Source organism: Chionomys nivalis, chromosome 1 (assembly GCF_950005125.1).
Source record: "Chionomys nivalis chromosome 1, mChiNiv1.1, whole genome shotgun sequence".
NCBI classification, from domain to species: Eukaryota; Metazoa; Chordata; class Mammalia; order Rodentia; family Cricetidae; genus Chionomys; species Chionomys nivalis.
Genome location: NC_080086.1, coordinates 68,780,345 through 68,798,327, shown reverse-complemented (window position 1 = coordinate 68,798,327; position 17,983 = coordinate 68,780,345).

Here is a 17,983-nt window from a genome sequence, read left to right as displayed (position 1 = left end):
TGCACACTGGCATGTCAGCTGGTATTACCATTATGCAGGGCTTGTTTACACAATCATGTTGCTGAGATTTTATGGGTACAGCTTCCCTGTAGGGTCTAGAAGACACTATATTGCAGCAGGTATCCTGGTCCTTTAGCTCTCTCTTTTTAAAAAAACGTTTGGTGTATTTATTTATTACCATTCATCCATCCATGATCCTGTGGTCAAACACAGAGGAAGTTATAATTTTATACATTTATTTTGTTCTTGTTTTTATTGAGTTATATTTTCTTCTCCACTCCTTCTCTTCCTCCCTTCTCCCCTTCTCCCATCTCCCACGATCTCCATTCTCCAAATTTACTGAGGCGATCTCGTCCTTTTTGTACTCTCTATGTAGATTTTTGCCTTTTGTTTGATATTCCTGAGCCATAGCTTTAGTGGTTACATTGGATATGTCATTTGGGGCTGGGCACCCTATCTTCTCTTATTCTCTTTATTTTGACCAGCGTGGATTTCTGTAGTGACCTCCATCTGCTGCAAAAGGAAGCTTCTTTGATGAGGGTGAGAGCTATACTTGTCTGTAGGTAGAGGGATAAGTGTTTAGAACAAAGCTAGAAATGATATCGGAATAGGAACGTGGCAGTAGTAGATTCTCTGGAGGGCATGTTTTGAACGGTGGTGATTCATACTCTAGACACGGTGTTCCTAGCCCATGTCGTCAAGCCTGCACATTCTGCTCGTGTAATTCAGACACCTCCGTACTGTTTGGCTTGCTAATTCTATTATGAGGCATCTATCTCAGAGAAATAATCAGTTACAGAAAATGATTTTTTTTGCACAAGGTGGTCATCATGACATTATTTTATAATGGTGCAAAATTTGGGAACAGACTCATTTCCAGTACTGGGGGATGGTTCAACATGGTGTTATGCTCCCATAAGAACACAGGAGATAGGGCTGAGAAGCTAGCTCAGCCAGGAGAGTGCTTGGCACACAAGCACGATGACCCAAGTTTGGATTCTTAGCCTTCACACAAAAAAGCCAAGAGTGGTGACAGCCTTCTGTAATCTCAGGAGGATTTCTGGAGCTCATTGGCCAGGTGGCTAGGTAAATGGGTGATCTCAAAATTCAGCCAGAGACTCTGTCTCAAAATGTAAGGCAGGGAGTCATTGAGAAGACCCAGATTTGACCATGGCCTTTATGTGTACTAGCATACAAATAAGTACACATGAACACACACACACACATGCACACACATGCTCCCACACTATACTGGTTAATTTTACATCAATTTGACACAAGCTATAGTCATTGGAAATGAGGGAACTGCAGTTGAGAAAATGCCTTTATAAGATCAGGGTTTATGCAAGGCTATAAGGCATTTTCTTAATTAGTGATTGATCAGAAAGGCACTAGTCCATTGGGGGCTGTGCCACCTCTGGGCTGGTGGTCCTGGGTTTTATAAGAATAGAGACTGGGTGATGTAGGATTTCCTACTGCCAGTAGCCTTTAAATTACCTGTCTACTTGGGCGTGGCCTCTTATACTATACATGCTGATGGAAAGCAGAAAGCATGAGGTTGCCCTCTCTTCCAGCTGCAGGATTCAGTTGCTGTTCCCCGTTCATGCAGAGGACTGTGATCTGTGAGTCTACTCCTAAATAAAAAACCCTTTAATATACTCAATTCTAGTGTGGGATTTCTTTTTAGCGTCCTGTCTTCAATTGAGCAAGTCACAAGGAACAACACAATAAGCCGCACTCCCCCACGATCTTTGCAGCAGCTCCTGTCTCCAGGTTCTTGCCCTGCTTGAGTTCCTGTCCTGACTTCCTCCAATGATGAACGACAATTGCAGAAACGTAAAGCCAAATAAACATGTACATACACACACATACATACACGCACACACATGTGCGCACGCACACACACACACACACTTCCTGATGTGTTGTTAGTGGATAAAGAAAGGCTGGTGGCTAGACTGAGTGTACAATTTATACCTTTCATTGTAATAGCAGAGAGATCAGAAGGTGATACACAGGGCAGGGACCACATTAAAGAATAGTGTTTCTTAATTGGGATGTTTTTGTCCCCAGTAGCAGAACTTTCTCCAGAACACTGGCCAACGTCTGGAGCCAGTCTGGAAGTCAGGAATGGCGAGCGCTGCTGCTGGCACCTACTGGGTAGAGACCAGCGACCCGCCTTGTGCTTTACTTTGCAGACAGCCTGCTCAGAAAAGGCCTGGTGTCCCGCATGTTGGTCCTCTGAGATGAGAAGTCCTGGTTTCCAACACAAGCCATTGTGATTTTTCCCACCATTTTCTCAGCAGTCCCAAATGTTTATTGATTTTTTAAATTAAATTAAATTAAATTTTTATTGAAAAAATTTCATATAATATACTTTGATCACTCTTTTCCCGCCCCACCTCCTCTCAAATCTTCCTCACCTCTCCACTCATCCAAATCCATGCCCTTTCTCTCTCTCTCACCTTATAAAACAAACAGACGGATGAACAAACAAGCAAAAAACAAACCAGAATATTGAAAAGAAAAAAATATAAGAAACACAGACACACCCAAACCCATGGAGAAACAAAATCAGAAAGCATACTATATAAGTAAAAGACCAATAAGAAAATATGTTCCCAAACCAAGAAGCATGAAACTACAAAAATACCGTGGAGTTCTTTCTGCACTGGCCATCTGCTTCTGGGCACGGGACCTGTCGTGAAGTGTGGGTAATCAAGCCAGTGAGACTCCGCTGGAGAGAACAAATTTTTCTCATGCAAGAGAGTGTCAATTGCAGCTAACTGTTTTATTAGGGAGTGGAGATCAGGCCCACTTCCCATCTGACTTGAACATGTGCGCCTGGGCACGCTACCACAGTCGCTATGAGTTTATATGTGCATCGGTCCCGCTGTGCCCGGACGACACTGTTTCCTTGGTGTCTTCCACCCTTTCTGGCTCTTTCAATCTTTCTACCTCCTCTTCCTCATAACTCACCAAACCCTGAAGGGAGGGTTTTGGTGATAACATCCCATTTCAGATGGTTACAAAATCTCCCACTCTCTGCACACTCTCCAGTTGTGGGTCTCTGTGTCAGTTACCATACCTTGCAAGAAGAATCTTCTCTGATGATGGCTGAGCAAGAGACTGATCTATGGGCATAGCACAATGTTGGTAGGAATCAGCTTATTGCTATGTTCCTTTCGCAGAACCATAATATTTGGTTTTTCCCCAAGCCCATGGCCTGATCAGTCTCAGATTCTTAGCCACCTAAGCAGTGTCGGGCACAGATATCATCTCATGGAGCAGGCCTTAATTTCAATAAGATAATGGTTACCCTCACAACTCCTGTGCCACCGTTACACCCACTGTATCATGCAAGCAGGTAACCTTCCTAGATCACAGGGTGTATATCTGAGCTGTTGGCTACCTTTCTTCTCTGGTAGCATGCAGAATACCTTCCGGAACCATGAATAGTAAGGGTGAAACTCTACTCAGACACCAACTCTACTGCTCCGTGTTCAGTGATATGTGTGAATGCTGTCTTCAGCAACAGGGCTTTCCCATCCATTTGTGGAGAGCAAACAACAGTCTTAGAAGCAGCCTGGGATGTTTATAGGTTTCCATGGGTCCCATTTGACTTGATTAAATGTAACCGTTTCCTGCCATTCAACGATTCAGTTGGTGGCAGAAAATGTCTCTCTGGAGCATTCTCTCCTCCAATACTAAATGTTTATTTGTAACAATAAACATGTACATTTTTATTATTAGAATAGTACATGTGAGTGATATATGATGTCTTAAAGAATCCTCCAGAATGCTAAGTCTCAAAGAACTCTTTAATAAGTAGACAGTGAAAACTCTTACATGGAGTACTATGTCCTGGTTTAAGAAGCAGATCCTACCACCCCACCAACTTTGTGTTCTGTAGAGGTCTATCTTCCAGTAGATAGTATCTTACACAGATAAAATAAAGCATTTACTACTTGGGCAGTGTATTGTTTTTTTCTTTAACTGTTAGATGCCTTTCCTCCTCCCTCTTCACTTTTTTCCTCTGTCTCTTTCATCCTCTCTTCTTCCTCCTCCTTTCTCTCTTTTCCTCTCTCCATTTCTCCTTTCCTTTCCCCCCCTTCTGCTTCTTTTCTCCTCTTTTCCTCCTTCTCCCCTCTCCTTTTCCTTCTTCCCATTTCTCCCTCCCTCTCCACTTCTTTCTCATTTTTCTTCTTCTATTTCTCTCTTGTCCTCCTCTTCCTATACCCATTCTTCTCTTTCCTCTTCTTACTCCATCCTTTCCACTCTAATTCTCCTATTTCTTCTTCCTCTTTCACTCTTTCTATCTATTCTCCCTCCCTCCCTCCTTCCCTCCTGCATACCAGGCCTGCTCTCTATTCTTACCTTACTAAACAATGTTTCTGTTGTTCCTTCCTGGGTCTTGTCATGTACAAGTAGCATAATGCCAAGGGTTTGTGCTCATATCTGAAGGTACCTGTGCTGGGTAGTTTTCTACCAACTTGACCCAAGCTAGAGTCATTTTGGAAGAGGAAAACTTAATTGGGAAAGTGCCTTTATGCATTTGTCCTTTAGGAAAGCTCATGGTGCATTTTCTCCATAGATGGTTGATGTGGGAAATCCTAGATCTCTGTGGGATGTGCCACACTGTGTTGTGGGTACTGGGTTCTATAAGAAAGCAGAATGATTAAGTCATAGTAGCACTCCTCTGTGCCAGCCTCTACTTCCAGATTCCTGACCTGTCTGAGTTCCTGCCCTGACATCCCACATTAATGGACTGTGATGTGGACCTAAGCCTAAATAAGCCCTTTCCTCCTCAAGGTGCTTTTAATTATATTTATCACAGAAATAGAAATCCTGGCTGTTTTTGTGCCTGCTCTCCTGGGGCTATAGTGTGGGAAGTCCTTCTGCTTATGTGTTGCTTTCATTGGTTAATGAATAAAGAAACTGCCTTGGCCTAGTTGATAGGGCAGAACTTAGGTAGGTAGGGAAAACTAAATGGCATGCTGGGAGAAAGGAGGCAGAGTCAGAGAGGAACACCATGGAGCTACCAGAGTCAGACATGCTGAATCTTTCCTGGTAAGCCATCGCCACATGGTGATATACAGATTAATAGAAATGGGTTAAATTAAGATGTAAGAATTAGCCAATAAGAAACTAGAGCTAATAGGCCAAGCAGTGATTTAATTAATACAGTTTCTGTGTGGTTATTTCAGGGCTAAGCTAGCCGGGTGGTGGCCAGCAGCCCTCTCCTTGCAACATATGCCCTTGTCTGAACTCTTTAAACTGTATAGTCTCCTGGCCTCCAGAATTGTAGGATAGCAATCCGCACTGTTTGAAGTTACTAACTTGTAGGAATTTGCTGAAGCAGCCTAAGGAGCTGGTCCCTATAACATGGCAGGTGGTCCCCTTACTGATGCCACTCCCCACAGTTCTCCTTACCTTTCCACACTCTCTACAGTCTCTGCAAGGAACCTCACCTGCCATTCCCAGAACACAAGCTCCTCCAGGCCTTTGGGTGGTTCTTTGTGCCTAACATTCCACTTCCTGCTCTCTTCTCAAGCTCCCAGAAGGGAAAGGGGGCTGCAGAAGAGTGTCTGCCACTCATGGCACAAACAAGCTGAGGTCTGCAAAAGACACCATAGAGCCCTCCACACATTTCAAGCTTAGAAAGCAGACCCTGAGAGACAAATCTCATAGCCACAATTTGGACATATTTGAGTGGGATGCCAGAAAGCAGGTTGTGGCATCAACAGGGGGTTTCTCAGCACTGTAGATCAATACCACCTTCGATGATTAATCTCAGCACTGTAGATCAATACCACCTTCGATGATTCATCTCAGCTGCCAATGTAATGAGACCTAGAACCACGTGGGAGACCTTTGGGGGCACTGAGACCTTGGATTAAATAGAGACGAGGAAGTAAGCTGAGTGCTGGCCATCTACCTCTCCTTCCTGACTGGATGTGAACAGCTGCCTCAAGCCCTTGAGGCCATGACTTTCCACCATGATGACCATACCCTGGGACTGTAACTAAGAATAAACTTTCCATAAATGCTTTAGTCAGGGTGTTTTGTCACAGCAACAGAAAAAATAACTGGGTTACTAGTTTTATGTCAGCTTGACACAAACTGTAGTCATCTGAAAGGAGGAACCCTTAATTAAGAAAACGCCTCCTCAAGATTGGTCTGTAGGTAGGCCTGTAGAGCATGTTCTTAATCAGTGATTGATATGGAAAGGCCCATCTCACTGGGGATGGTGCCACCCCTGGCAGGGTAGTCCTGGGTTCTATAAGAAAGCGGCTGAGCAAGCCATGAGGAGCAAACCAGCGAGCAGCACTCCTCCATGGCCTCTGCATCAGCTCTTGCTTCCAGGTTCCTGCCCAGTTTGAGCTTCTTCTTTGTGTTCCCTCAGTGGAATACGATTCAGGATATGTTAACCAAATAAACCCTCCCCCGGCAAACTTGCTTTTGATTATGGTGTGTCATCACAATAATAAACTCTACCGAGACAGTAACTAAGGCACCATGGGGGATGTAAAAAGACACACAGATGCAGAAAGATGGCCAACACGGACATTTCCCAAGAGCATAGCTTTTTTTATGCTTCCCCAAGATCCTCAGGATTTACTATTTAGCATGCTATGCATTTGCTGTTGAAATCTAACATTCACCTAAAGAATCAGGCTTGCAATCAGCCAGTTTCCACTCACCTGTGGCGGTGACAACTCCGGAATACCAAGCAGCTCCATGGTGGTCAGACAGAATGGTGCTAGCTGGCAGTTTGCTCATCTACTCTGCCTCAACAAAAGCAGGGTGGCCCCCTCCTCTGCCTACATGAATGGGTTGCTGGGCACCACTTGGTCTGATTTTTGGCTGGGCACGTTGCCAGATAAGCTAAGCTTTTTCATCTTCTAAGATCAGCAATGCTTGACTTGCTAATATTGTCAGCGTTTCTGTCGCCATCGGCCGGGGTCTGTAGAAATGGCAATGATAGTGGGTACTAAGGACACAAGTCAAGCTTGGTAGGCAGTTCTCTGTGTGTTGCCTGTACTGGCTCTGTTGCAGCAGGGTTGTGTTTTCAGAGCAGCTCTCCTGCTGTTTATCAAAGGGCTTGCTCACTTTGATCTAGCCCAGTCAGCATCCTCCTCCATGCTTGGAAGTACCCTTTCTTGTCTCTCTACTCACTTCATCCCCAGGGTTCTTCTTCAAGCCAACATCAAGGGTGGCACAGCAAACAGAACCTAAGCTGAGGTTCTCCACGGCTGTATTGGCAGCAGGGAGGCTATAGAGTCCAGACATTCTGCTGGCATTCCAAGTCTGCTTGAATTGCAGGCTGGGCAGCCCCAGGTCAGCATTTTGAGAGAGCCCTTTAGTGACAGCCCCAGACCTTCCTAATCCACCTGCGCTCTCAGGAACCAGTTTTGTATCCTTGCTGTGTGGTGCTTCAGTCACCTCTGTGTGGAGTCTTATCAGAGACCATTATGTTTTCAATTTGCTCCCACGGATGACTTTAGCTTCTAGGATTTCTTCCCCTTGATTACTCCTTGTTATACATTTGGCCTATTGTTTCTAGGCAATTACTGACTGAAAGTGGATTCATTTAGGAAGCAATTGTTCAGGTATAGCTGGAGGTGTGAGGTGGAGAGCAGCCTGGGTTTTCTGATATGCTCCGCAAGGACTTTCTAATCAGGACATTGGCAGTGGGGGAGGGAGGTCACATTTTGCTCTCTCTTTTAACAGTGCCTATTAGGTTTAACAAAGCTTGTGTGGGCTGACCCCTCCACATTCTTTTTCTCTATCGTTTTTTAGATAAATCGACTTCTTGGGGGAGCTGATGAAATTTCCGTCGGCCCCTCACTCCCCACCAGTATTGTGTCTTCATTTGATGTTTCAGAGGAAGGCTGAGAAAGATTGCACCGGGCTTGTTAGCCAGATTGACAGTTTGTGTTAAGCTCCTTGGTGCAATCTTCAAGCATTTATTTTGTTCTCCTTGATTTTCCCCTAATGTTAACCTATTCAGACAAGCCCATTTTATGGATTATAGAACAGAGATAAAAGAAATTCATTATTGTGGAGAATAAGGAAGTATGTGTATTGAATACTCACCTTAAAAAAAAATCCTGACTTGAATCTTAAGTTCAGAAATCTTTGGCTTTGTAGGCTTATGTACACACCAGAGTCTCGGAGATAATTTTCGCTGCCTTTGGATGAGTGATAGGCAATTTGTAGTCTATTGTTCCTTGACAATGTCGCTCCGGAAGTCTTATTAGCAAACAAAATAAAGATTTGTGTCAGCTACTGTCAATGTACAATGATTCTCGAACACATCACAATTTAAGAGATTGTTTTAAAATTGAAGTGGTTTTCATTTGAAATCTAGCTGCTGCTCCATCTCTGTATTCACCTTTCAGCCTTGATAATTGGAAAGAAAAATGTGTGCTTGCTGTCACAATCTCCTCACCTGCCCCCAGTGACTCTTCCCTCGCTGGTTCTGGGCCATAGTCACTCCCTGGCAGCTCATCTCTAAGGTCAACTCTGAACTTCTATAGCCAAATTCAACCTTCAAGCTTGTGAGACCTCCAGTCTGTAACTCCTGGTTTGATCTCCATCACTGGACACGGACAGGTTTACTCTCTAGTTTATTATCTGAAATCTCTCCTTCCTTCCTTCCCTGCTGAGCAAGCCCATCTGCTGGCCAAGTCTTGGGAGGATTTCATTCCAGTACCTTTGGATCCACCACATAGCTCCTCTCTTTTCTAATAGATGCTGCTTTCCTCTACTTCCTGGCTCATCCCCATCAACCTAAGAACACGTCCAAGGAAATGGAAATAGAAGAGGGGCTGTGAGGACTAAAGAAATGAACCAAAAGAAGGAAGGAGAGAACAAGAATTGGTAATGGGGGATGAGGGAATCAAAATACAGCAATTCTCTCCCATACTCAGAAGCTAGATTTAAATACACACACACACACACACACACACACACACACACACACACACACACGTGTAAATGCTACTAAAGCAGAAAGGTGTGTCTGAGGAAGGAAGTAAGGCTGAAAGTGGAGGGATCGGGAGACCATGGGGTGAATATAAGCAAAATTCAATGATGCAGAATATGAAAATGTAATAAAGAATGCTATTATTTTGTCCATAACCAAAATGAATGAATTGAAGCAAGGAATGTTCCCAAGGCATTTGTCCCCCAAGGCGTTTGTTTTCTCCCCTCCCTCCATATGTCCTTTATCTCTCTGTCTCTAACATTGACCTCTGTCTCATTCCCTACTCTTCTTCACCTCCTATTAGACCATCTTTCTGTGAACTGTTGGTTAAGCTGGCTGACAAGGCAGTGCCTGTTTGCTTCCTCCAAGTTCTCACCAGGAGATAGGGCTCAGCAAGACACCTTGACATTTGGCTTTAATCTCCTGTTAGTCAGGTTTCTATGCTGTGAAGTTTCTCCCCGCCCCCTTCCAGATTTGCTCTCTGAAAGGAAGCCCCCTGCCCTAAGAGTCTAGGACTGCTGTCCCCTTCTGTGAAGCTGTTGTGCAGATGTGGGGATCTCAGAGTTCTCCTGCATATAGATTTGTCTTTTCTTTCCCATTCATTACTACATTCCCTCAAATGATTTTATTAGTGAAGCGTCCATTTTATATTTTGGCTATACTCTAATGTTTTAAAGTTTTGGTTTTGCATTTGCAGGTCTCTTTAAGTTGGCATGTGTCCTGTTTTAATACCCTTTTAGTGTGTGTGCATGTGTGTGTGTGTGTGTGTGTGTGTGTGTGTGAGTGTAAGAGAGAGAGAGAGACAAAGAGAGAGAGAGAGAGCACTTATGTGCAGTGTGCATACATAGAAACCAGAAGTTGTCAGATCCCCTAGAACTGGAGTTACAGATGGTTGTGAGTTGCCTTGTGGGGGCTGGGAAACCCAGCCCTGGTCCTCTACAAGAGCAGAAAGTGCTCTTAATCACTGCATCATCTCTCAACCTTTGAGCCCATCTTTCTTTCTGGCTCTGTAAGATGCTGAGGACCATCTTTAACAGTTTCTGCCCTGCCCCATTATCATCCCTTTCTCTAAGAACCCCTGTTATTTTACTAGGAAGTGGAATAAGCAACTGAGATCTGTAAACTAGGTGTGCTGACTGTTGCTACTAGATTGTTGGATTTAATTTTAATTGTGTTCTTATTCAGCTATAGTCCATAGACTATTTTTTTCTTTTGCCTATCAGATCTTTCATTGTTAAATAAAAGTGAAGTATAATGAGCTATCGACCCAGGAAACAAGTAAGAAAATAATTACAACATACAGGCAAATTTAGGAAACCGTGAAAGGTAAAAATCTAAAGTCGTGGAATAAAAAGAAGGGGAAATAAATTCAAATAGGGAAGCAGCTGTAGCTCAGATACAAAACTCAGAGGATGCAAGCTGGATTGGACTTGAAAGCCTGCTCCCTGAGGATCAGTTTTCATGACATCAGCAGGCACCAAGCAAGTTTCCAAAGGAGGGAAGCAATGACAGTCTTCCCCAGCTATGAACCACAGCAACAACCAAGGCAACATGATTACCCCAAGGTGCAATAGTGGTGTGCACACCTTGTCGGTAACTAACAACTCTCTAATTGGACTTAAGGCTCACTCAACAGGAGGGGCCTTAAACTGTGGGCTGTGTGTGTGTGTGTGTGTGTGTAAACATAAGCCAATGACTGTGCCTGCTACTAAAAATCTAGCCAGCTACCCAGGGATTGTGAAATCATAGATCATGGAGGACAACCTATAGCTGCCACTTTATTAAACCAACACAAACTCTAACTCCCTTCTAAATATCCATTTTTATAACCATAGGTAAGTATAGTCCTTCATCAAGGAAACTTCTCTTGGTAACAGATGGTGGCCATTACAGAAGACCACAGTTGATTAAAATGCAGATTTGCAAAGCCCAATCTCAAGTAATATATCCACAACGCTGTCCCTGTACCTAAGGCCCAAGGATAATTGTAAAAGAGAATTCAGAAAGATTGAAAGGCACATGAACAGGGAGTTTGGTGTGAGATTGAGTCTCCTAGAGATGTCAGAGAAGCCTCACCAACATAGCTGCCTGATAAGACCTATACAAGAATGACACTAACATACGAGCTAATGAGTGCAGGGGAAATCTCATAAGGCCGCAACCCAGGACCAAAACCAACAGGCAGCTAAGGAATGCTGAGAGTGAGGGAAATAGTCTTCCCCAGGGGAGAGCATGCTAATAGGTTATCCAACACCAAATGGTCAGCACTGAAAATGTACATAGAAGTAGCATTATATAGACTAAACAGGATGTGTGTGTGTGTTAGAAATACACACACATGCAAAACAGTTAAAGGAAAGCAGCCATGAATTTAAGGGAGAGCAAGGGGTATATAAGAGGGACTGAAGAGAGGAAAGGGAAGAGGAGAAGTCATTATAATCTCAAAAATAAAAAAGTATAAAAATAATATTTAAAGGAAGAAAGTAAAGGGTCATATGAGTCGTGAATGTGGATATAAAGCTAATTGGCTTTCTGGTTTTAGCTCTGCCATAGATTTGTCTTTTTTTATGGTAGCCATGTGAATAAAAATGTAATGAACAGTGAAAGTGTCCTGGCTTCAGAGTGGCTGTTCTACAGGGACACAGTTGGCTGAGCAGCACAGAGTCTGGGACTGAACAAGTGTTTGAGTGCCACCTTAATCTCACTCAGGGAACATTCTGGAAATGCAAAGAACATAAGAGCTGGAGGGTGGGGAGGGAGGGTGTGAGATGCTGTCTTCTGCACACGACATGGAGATCACACTCAGCAGCTCATGTGGCTCAGCTCTTTGCACAAAACCAAGCCAGCCAAAATTTCAGTCCATGAGGTCCCATTCCTAGTGACAGTTATTGGAAACTGATGAGGGATGGAGAATATTCTTTCTGGGTGGTATGACCACGCCCCAGTGATGACCCAGACCATGTACCTATGAGCAGCTCTCCTTAGCATTCATTGTTGTTGTTTTGCTTTGGGTTTTTCTTAGAAGACTTGGGACATGCTGGGGAGACGTGGTTGAAGTCAGAGGAAGGAAATTGTATATATTATACAAATAGTTCATTGTCTACATGTATGACATCTCTAATAAAACACAAAAAAAAGTAGCTTGAAATTTTCAAATGTTAATCCCAGGACCCAAGACCTATGACATTAGACATTGAAGGACACTCTTTGTCAGCAACTGTGTGGAAGTTTTGATATAAAACTGTGATGCGGGCTTCCTGTGGACCATGGCTCTTAACTAACAATACAGGAAACACCAGCTGAAATGCAGAACTCATCATTGGCAAGCCCTGGCAAACTGCCAAGCTAGCAATGGATAATGTAATAGCATTTGTAAATGATGAAAGAAAATAAGTAAACTGCTATAGCATGAGGAAATAATTGACAGTGGAGCCATAGAACTGAACCAAGCTGCCGCTTCCACCCAGAAGCTCTTTAACCCTCTTAAAAGCTCCCCAAACAGATTTGAGATGCTAACAGTCTCTGAAGTCAGGCTTTCTCTAGAAGTCATCCTGGTGGTGTGGAAAGCAGATGCCCACAAAGCCCAAGACCACAACTATGTCTTCCCCGCAGAGTCTGAATTCCCTGGCTTGTCTCCTTTCTCTCAATTGTGTGCCTGCAAGACCCCAGTCCTCATGGCCATGGCTGTGCCCTGAGCCAGGATGTGAGTGGAGAGGCAGGGTGGTTCTACTGGTTCATGTTACCATTACCCTTACTTATTGTCTCTGCTTATGATTCAGTTGTTCAAAGGAATCACAGCTAAAATCAAAAGATGGAGTGGTGTGGAGAGTGGATGTAGTCTTTAGTGAGTGTGCATTGCTGGCTTGAGCACAGCCTTGTCATAGATGCCAATGCCTTAGGCCCATGGGAATGACAAAGCCTTCCCTGGTTGGAGTATGGATGTCGACAGCATGTGGAAAGCATTGGCTGTAGCTTGCTCACCTCAGCTTTCTCACTCAGATGAGTGCAGCCTGAGACTGCTCCCCCACAGAAAGACCACACCAAGAGTTGCTAACGAGACTCCTTCCTGGAGCTTATAATAAACACACTGGGTTTCCAGGCTGCTGGTGCACCTCCATCAGAAGGCCTATGGTTCATGCTCCCAGATCCCAGCTTTGCTTATGTTACCAGTGTCTTTGTAGGAAGGAGGCCGCTTGTTGGTTTCTGCCTGCTCAGCCCCGAAATAATTACACAGAAACTGTATTAATTAAATCACTGCTTGGCCCATAAGCTCTAGCTTCTTATTGGCTAACTCTTACATATTAATTTAATTCATCTCCATTAATCTGTGTGTCACCATGTATCAGTGGCTTACCGGCAAAGTTTTGGCATATGTCTTTGGTGGAACTATATGGCTTCTCTGACTCTACCTCCTTTCCCCCAGCATTCTGTTTAGTTTTCCACACCTAGCTCTGTTCCCCTATAGCTCTGCTATAGGACCAACCAAAGCAGTTCCTTTATTAACCAGTGATATTCACAGCATACAGAGGGGGAATCCCACATCACCTCTCCTTTTTTGTTTAAATAAAAAAGAAGGTTTTAACTTTAACATAATTAAATTACATATAACAAAAAGGTATCAATCAAAAATAATAGTTACAATGTTATACCTACTTTATCTTTTATCATAACTAAGAAAAACTATAACTATAAATTCTTCAACTCCATCAAAGACTCCAGAAAAATATATTATCTAAGTAAAGTACATTGTGAGCAACTTCCAAAACTCTAGATATGACAGAAACATCTCACTGCCTGGACAGTCACCCAAAGTTTCTTTGTACTGCTAGAGCACCCGTTTTCAGCCTACAGGCCCATAATATCTGGCAGACTTTTCCACGAAGCAGGAAATTTTAAAGACAGTTATGCCATATTGGCAGTTTGTCAGTCACTTTCTTTTGTGTCCTGCAGAATGCCTAGCAGACTCTTTTTATTCTTTTATGAAGCAGAAACTCCAAAGGACCATTTAACCTTTAGGCAAGTTTAGCAGTCATTTCTCTGTGGGTCCTGCATGCCCAGTTCACATAACATACCATCAAGCAGTCCAGGCAAGAGCAGTTTCTTGACCAAATGGCTAGCAAACTCCATAAGGAGCCTCTTTGATGTCCAACTTCCTCTTGAAGTAATTAGTGCTGCCAGGAGCAGATGTGTCTCATTGTCATGAAAAGTCCTAAGTTATTAAAACATTTTAAAGACCATATTCTGAAGTCTTTGAAAGGTTTGAAGAATGCCTGTCCATCTGAAACACATATCTGTCCTTCTAGAAAATCTAACTAGTATCACTAGCCTGTTCTAGACTCCTTGTTCCCTGACTGCCATGAGGAGAGCAGCTTTTATTATGTTACAGTTTCCTCCAAGATTAAAACATTACATTTCCCAGGAAAGATCGTTTCCACAGAAGGTAAACAACTCAAAATAGCTTCAGGAAGTCCTTGAAACTGACCGTGCAAATTTTGACACAGCGATGCAGAATTACTACCAAACCTAGCAAAACCTCAACAATAAAATTGCTAGCTGTCACATTGCCAGACTGTCCGCTGACAGACTGTCTACATGATACAGTCTGGAGGGAGAATGGGAGCTGCCCAAAGAGCATATTGTTGGCTCCTATTAATCTTTAAAATCTACAGTTTTTCGAGTACATATACTGTGGAATTGGCGTGTGTTTTCAGTAAATCCTAACAGCATGAAGATTGTTGTTTTGTTCAAGTTTATAGTTGTTTGGGGGGCTGGAACTGTTGATCTCCTCACTCAGGTATACTTTGGCATCGTGCTCCATCCATCCAACAGATGTTGGCTTAATATTGGTTTAGAAAAGCTGCCTTATTAGGGGCTAGTATTCCTTAAAGATGCTGACCATATTTTTGTCCTTAGGCAGCCTATACATTGTCAGTCACCTTGCAATTTACCAGTTAATGACGAATCCAGCTACGTTCAGCATTTTTGTTGACTTTCTGTGTTGGTTTTCCTGCATGTCTTGTGGAATTAGCCACAGTATCTTATAGCTGCATTTTATCACTTGGCAAAAATGCTGATTCCTCTCGTTTTCTTGCTCCTGGTTTTGACAGGTGCCTCCAATGTGTCACCATTAAGACAGGTGCTTTAGAAATCACGCTGACAAGGTGTGTGTTTATTTCTAGTTTTCTAACATGCTCCCATACTCCCAAATGCATACTGAAAGCTACGCATGCTTTTTCAGCAACTCGTGTGATTTTCATATATTCTTACAGTAGATTCATTTATATTTTGTGCATTGAAACATCCTAATGGAAAAAGACATTGAAAAAGTCAAATCACATGCCCTAGATGGGTGGGTGATCATTCAAAGCCACTTGAATTTCATTTGGTCGTGCCTTCTTGTGTTGCAAATGGATTTGGACTAGTATTCTGGTTCTATCATTTCCCTATTTAACTATTTTTGATTTTTAAATTATGTGCATGCGTGTGCATCTTTGTGTGGGTATGTATGAGCAAGTGTGGGTGCCTGCAGATTCCAGAAGTGTGTCAGATCCCTAGAACTGTAGTGATAGGTTTTGTGAGTCACCAGAAGAAGGTGCTAGGAAAGCAACCTGGTCCTCTGCAAGAGCAGTACATGTCCTTAACTGCTGAGCAATCCCTCCAGTCCTTCTTCTAATTGTTTTTTAATAAATTTGTATGTTTTTCCATTGTGCATACAAGATACATTTTAAAAATTGTATAGGACAATTTAAGCTCAAAAAAGGTCCACTTTTTTAAAAAAACTACATCAGTGATAGGACTACAATAGCACCCAGGCTTCAGACCCAGAAAATCTAAGTGTTTTATGAATCTGTCTTGAAGATTTTTAGACACTATCTAATTGAAAATATATTACTCCAAGCAAACAAACACAAAAGTGTCACTAGAAACCAGTCTGGCTAGCTTGAGCTCTATAACTTTGAATATATAAAGACAACTCCAGAGTTTGAGAAAGAAATTTATGAAATTTATGATGTGAAGAAAGATGTTTACTGCAGGATTTACCCCCACTGACCTCAAATGGCTTCTTCTCTGAGGGAAGACCTGAAGCCTACAGTAGTCAATGTGGTGATTTTGGTAGGGTTCTGTCCTTCCATCTTGGTGGAGTGACCAGGGCATGCAAGCATTTTCAGAAGATTTATCTTAGTGTTTATATGTGTGTATGTGTATGTTTGCACATGTGAGTGTGGGTGCCTGAAGAGGCCAAAATAGGGCATCATGTGCCCCGGAGCTGGGGTTACAGGCAGCTGTGAGCTGCCAGATATGGGTGCTGGGCTCCAAACTTTAGTCCTCTGTGAGAGCAGCAAGTGGCCTTAACTCGAACCTTTTCTCCAGTCCAATCTGCATCTTTATTGTACAAAAAGCTAAAAGAGGAAATGTGAAATCTAAACCCTAAACCTTAGCATTTTAATGCCCCATGATAAAGTAATGGCCTACATAGATTTTATGAGAGCATAGGAAAGTATTGTGGTTTGTATTTTTTTTTTTTTTGGTGACAGGGTCTCCTGGTCCCTGAATGACTTTGAACATCTGATCTCCCTGCCTCCACTTCCTCAGTACTAAATTACAAGCCTGTACAACCATGCCTGGCCTTATGTCAGGCTATGACAGAACCCAGAACTCTGCATACAATACAAGCACGTTACTGACAGAGCCAGTTCCCAGACCAGAAACTGCTCAGAGAAAAGACGGAAGGTGGGAACAGTCCAATCTTGGGGTTTTTCACTGAGGTTTGGTGCCTCGCTGAAAAGGCCTGTCTTTGTGGAGCTGGTGGTAGACTCCCAACAATCTACATATAATGTGTGTCCTCTTAGCATCTGCTCTCAGCTGTGCGAGTTAACTGGCTACCTGACTTTCCTGGCTTTCTGTCTTGTCTGCTGTGGCCGGGGTGGTTAGTTCTTTCAAAAATCTCCCAGGTCTCACAACTTTAGGTTCCATGATAAGTGAAGCAAAACAGAACGAAACAAAATAAAATAAAGCAGTTGATTATCTGAGAGATTTGCCGCCAAATCTAACATTAGATGATACATTTTTACAATAACAGCCCGTCGGACATTGCTGAGCCATTGTGACTAGTATCAAGCATTCCCACGAGCAGGAAATTTCTATGAAAGGAAAACAAAAACTCAGTTCAGCCCCGAAATACCGAGACTTCATATCTGCCAGGAGGAGAAATGACTGTTTGCTCTTAGTAATACAGAGCAATTATTCAAGTCAAATAATTTAACTGCATTTGTCTTCCTAATATTTGAGATCTGAAGCTTGCTGGCTTATTTCTTATTTCTACTCAGAGACTATTTCATTTGGTTAATGCTCAGCAGAGGGGTGTGTGTGTATGTGTGTGTGTGTGTGTGTGTGTGTGTGTGTGTGTGTGCATGTGTGTGTGAGGGGGGGTGGGGGGAGAGAGAGAGAGAGAGAGAGGAGAGAGAGATGGGGTTGGAAAATTGCATCCACTTTTCTTCCACAGCCAGAGGCTGTGATGTCGAGAAGGATATGACAGAAGATGTCACTTCTGCCATCTATTATCTTGAGCTCTGCAGTTCGCCCCAGGCCCCACACACTCTTACAGCTGTTAAATAGGATAGATAGCTGACAGAAACTCAGGTGCATTTTACAGTGGGCATACCACAGACTCACCTTGGAGAGTCCCCAGACCTCCCAGAAAACCTGGCACGGCTTTGCTCTATGTTCCAAATGCCTTCACAGACACTGTGCACGGATCGGTGAGACTTCTGAAGTTCTTTTTGACAGTTCTGCTAAAACTCCTTGCAGTTTCATTGTGTTGCTGGGATAAAACACCCTGACCTATAGCAACTGAGGGGGAGGGAAAGGTTTATTTGGATTATGATTCCAAGCCATGTTCCAGAATTTCAGGGAAGCCAGTACAAGAACTCAAGCAACTAGTCCCATCCTGACCACAGTCAACAGCAGAGAAACAAAAACAAAAACAAAAAC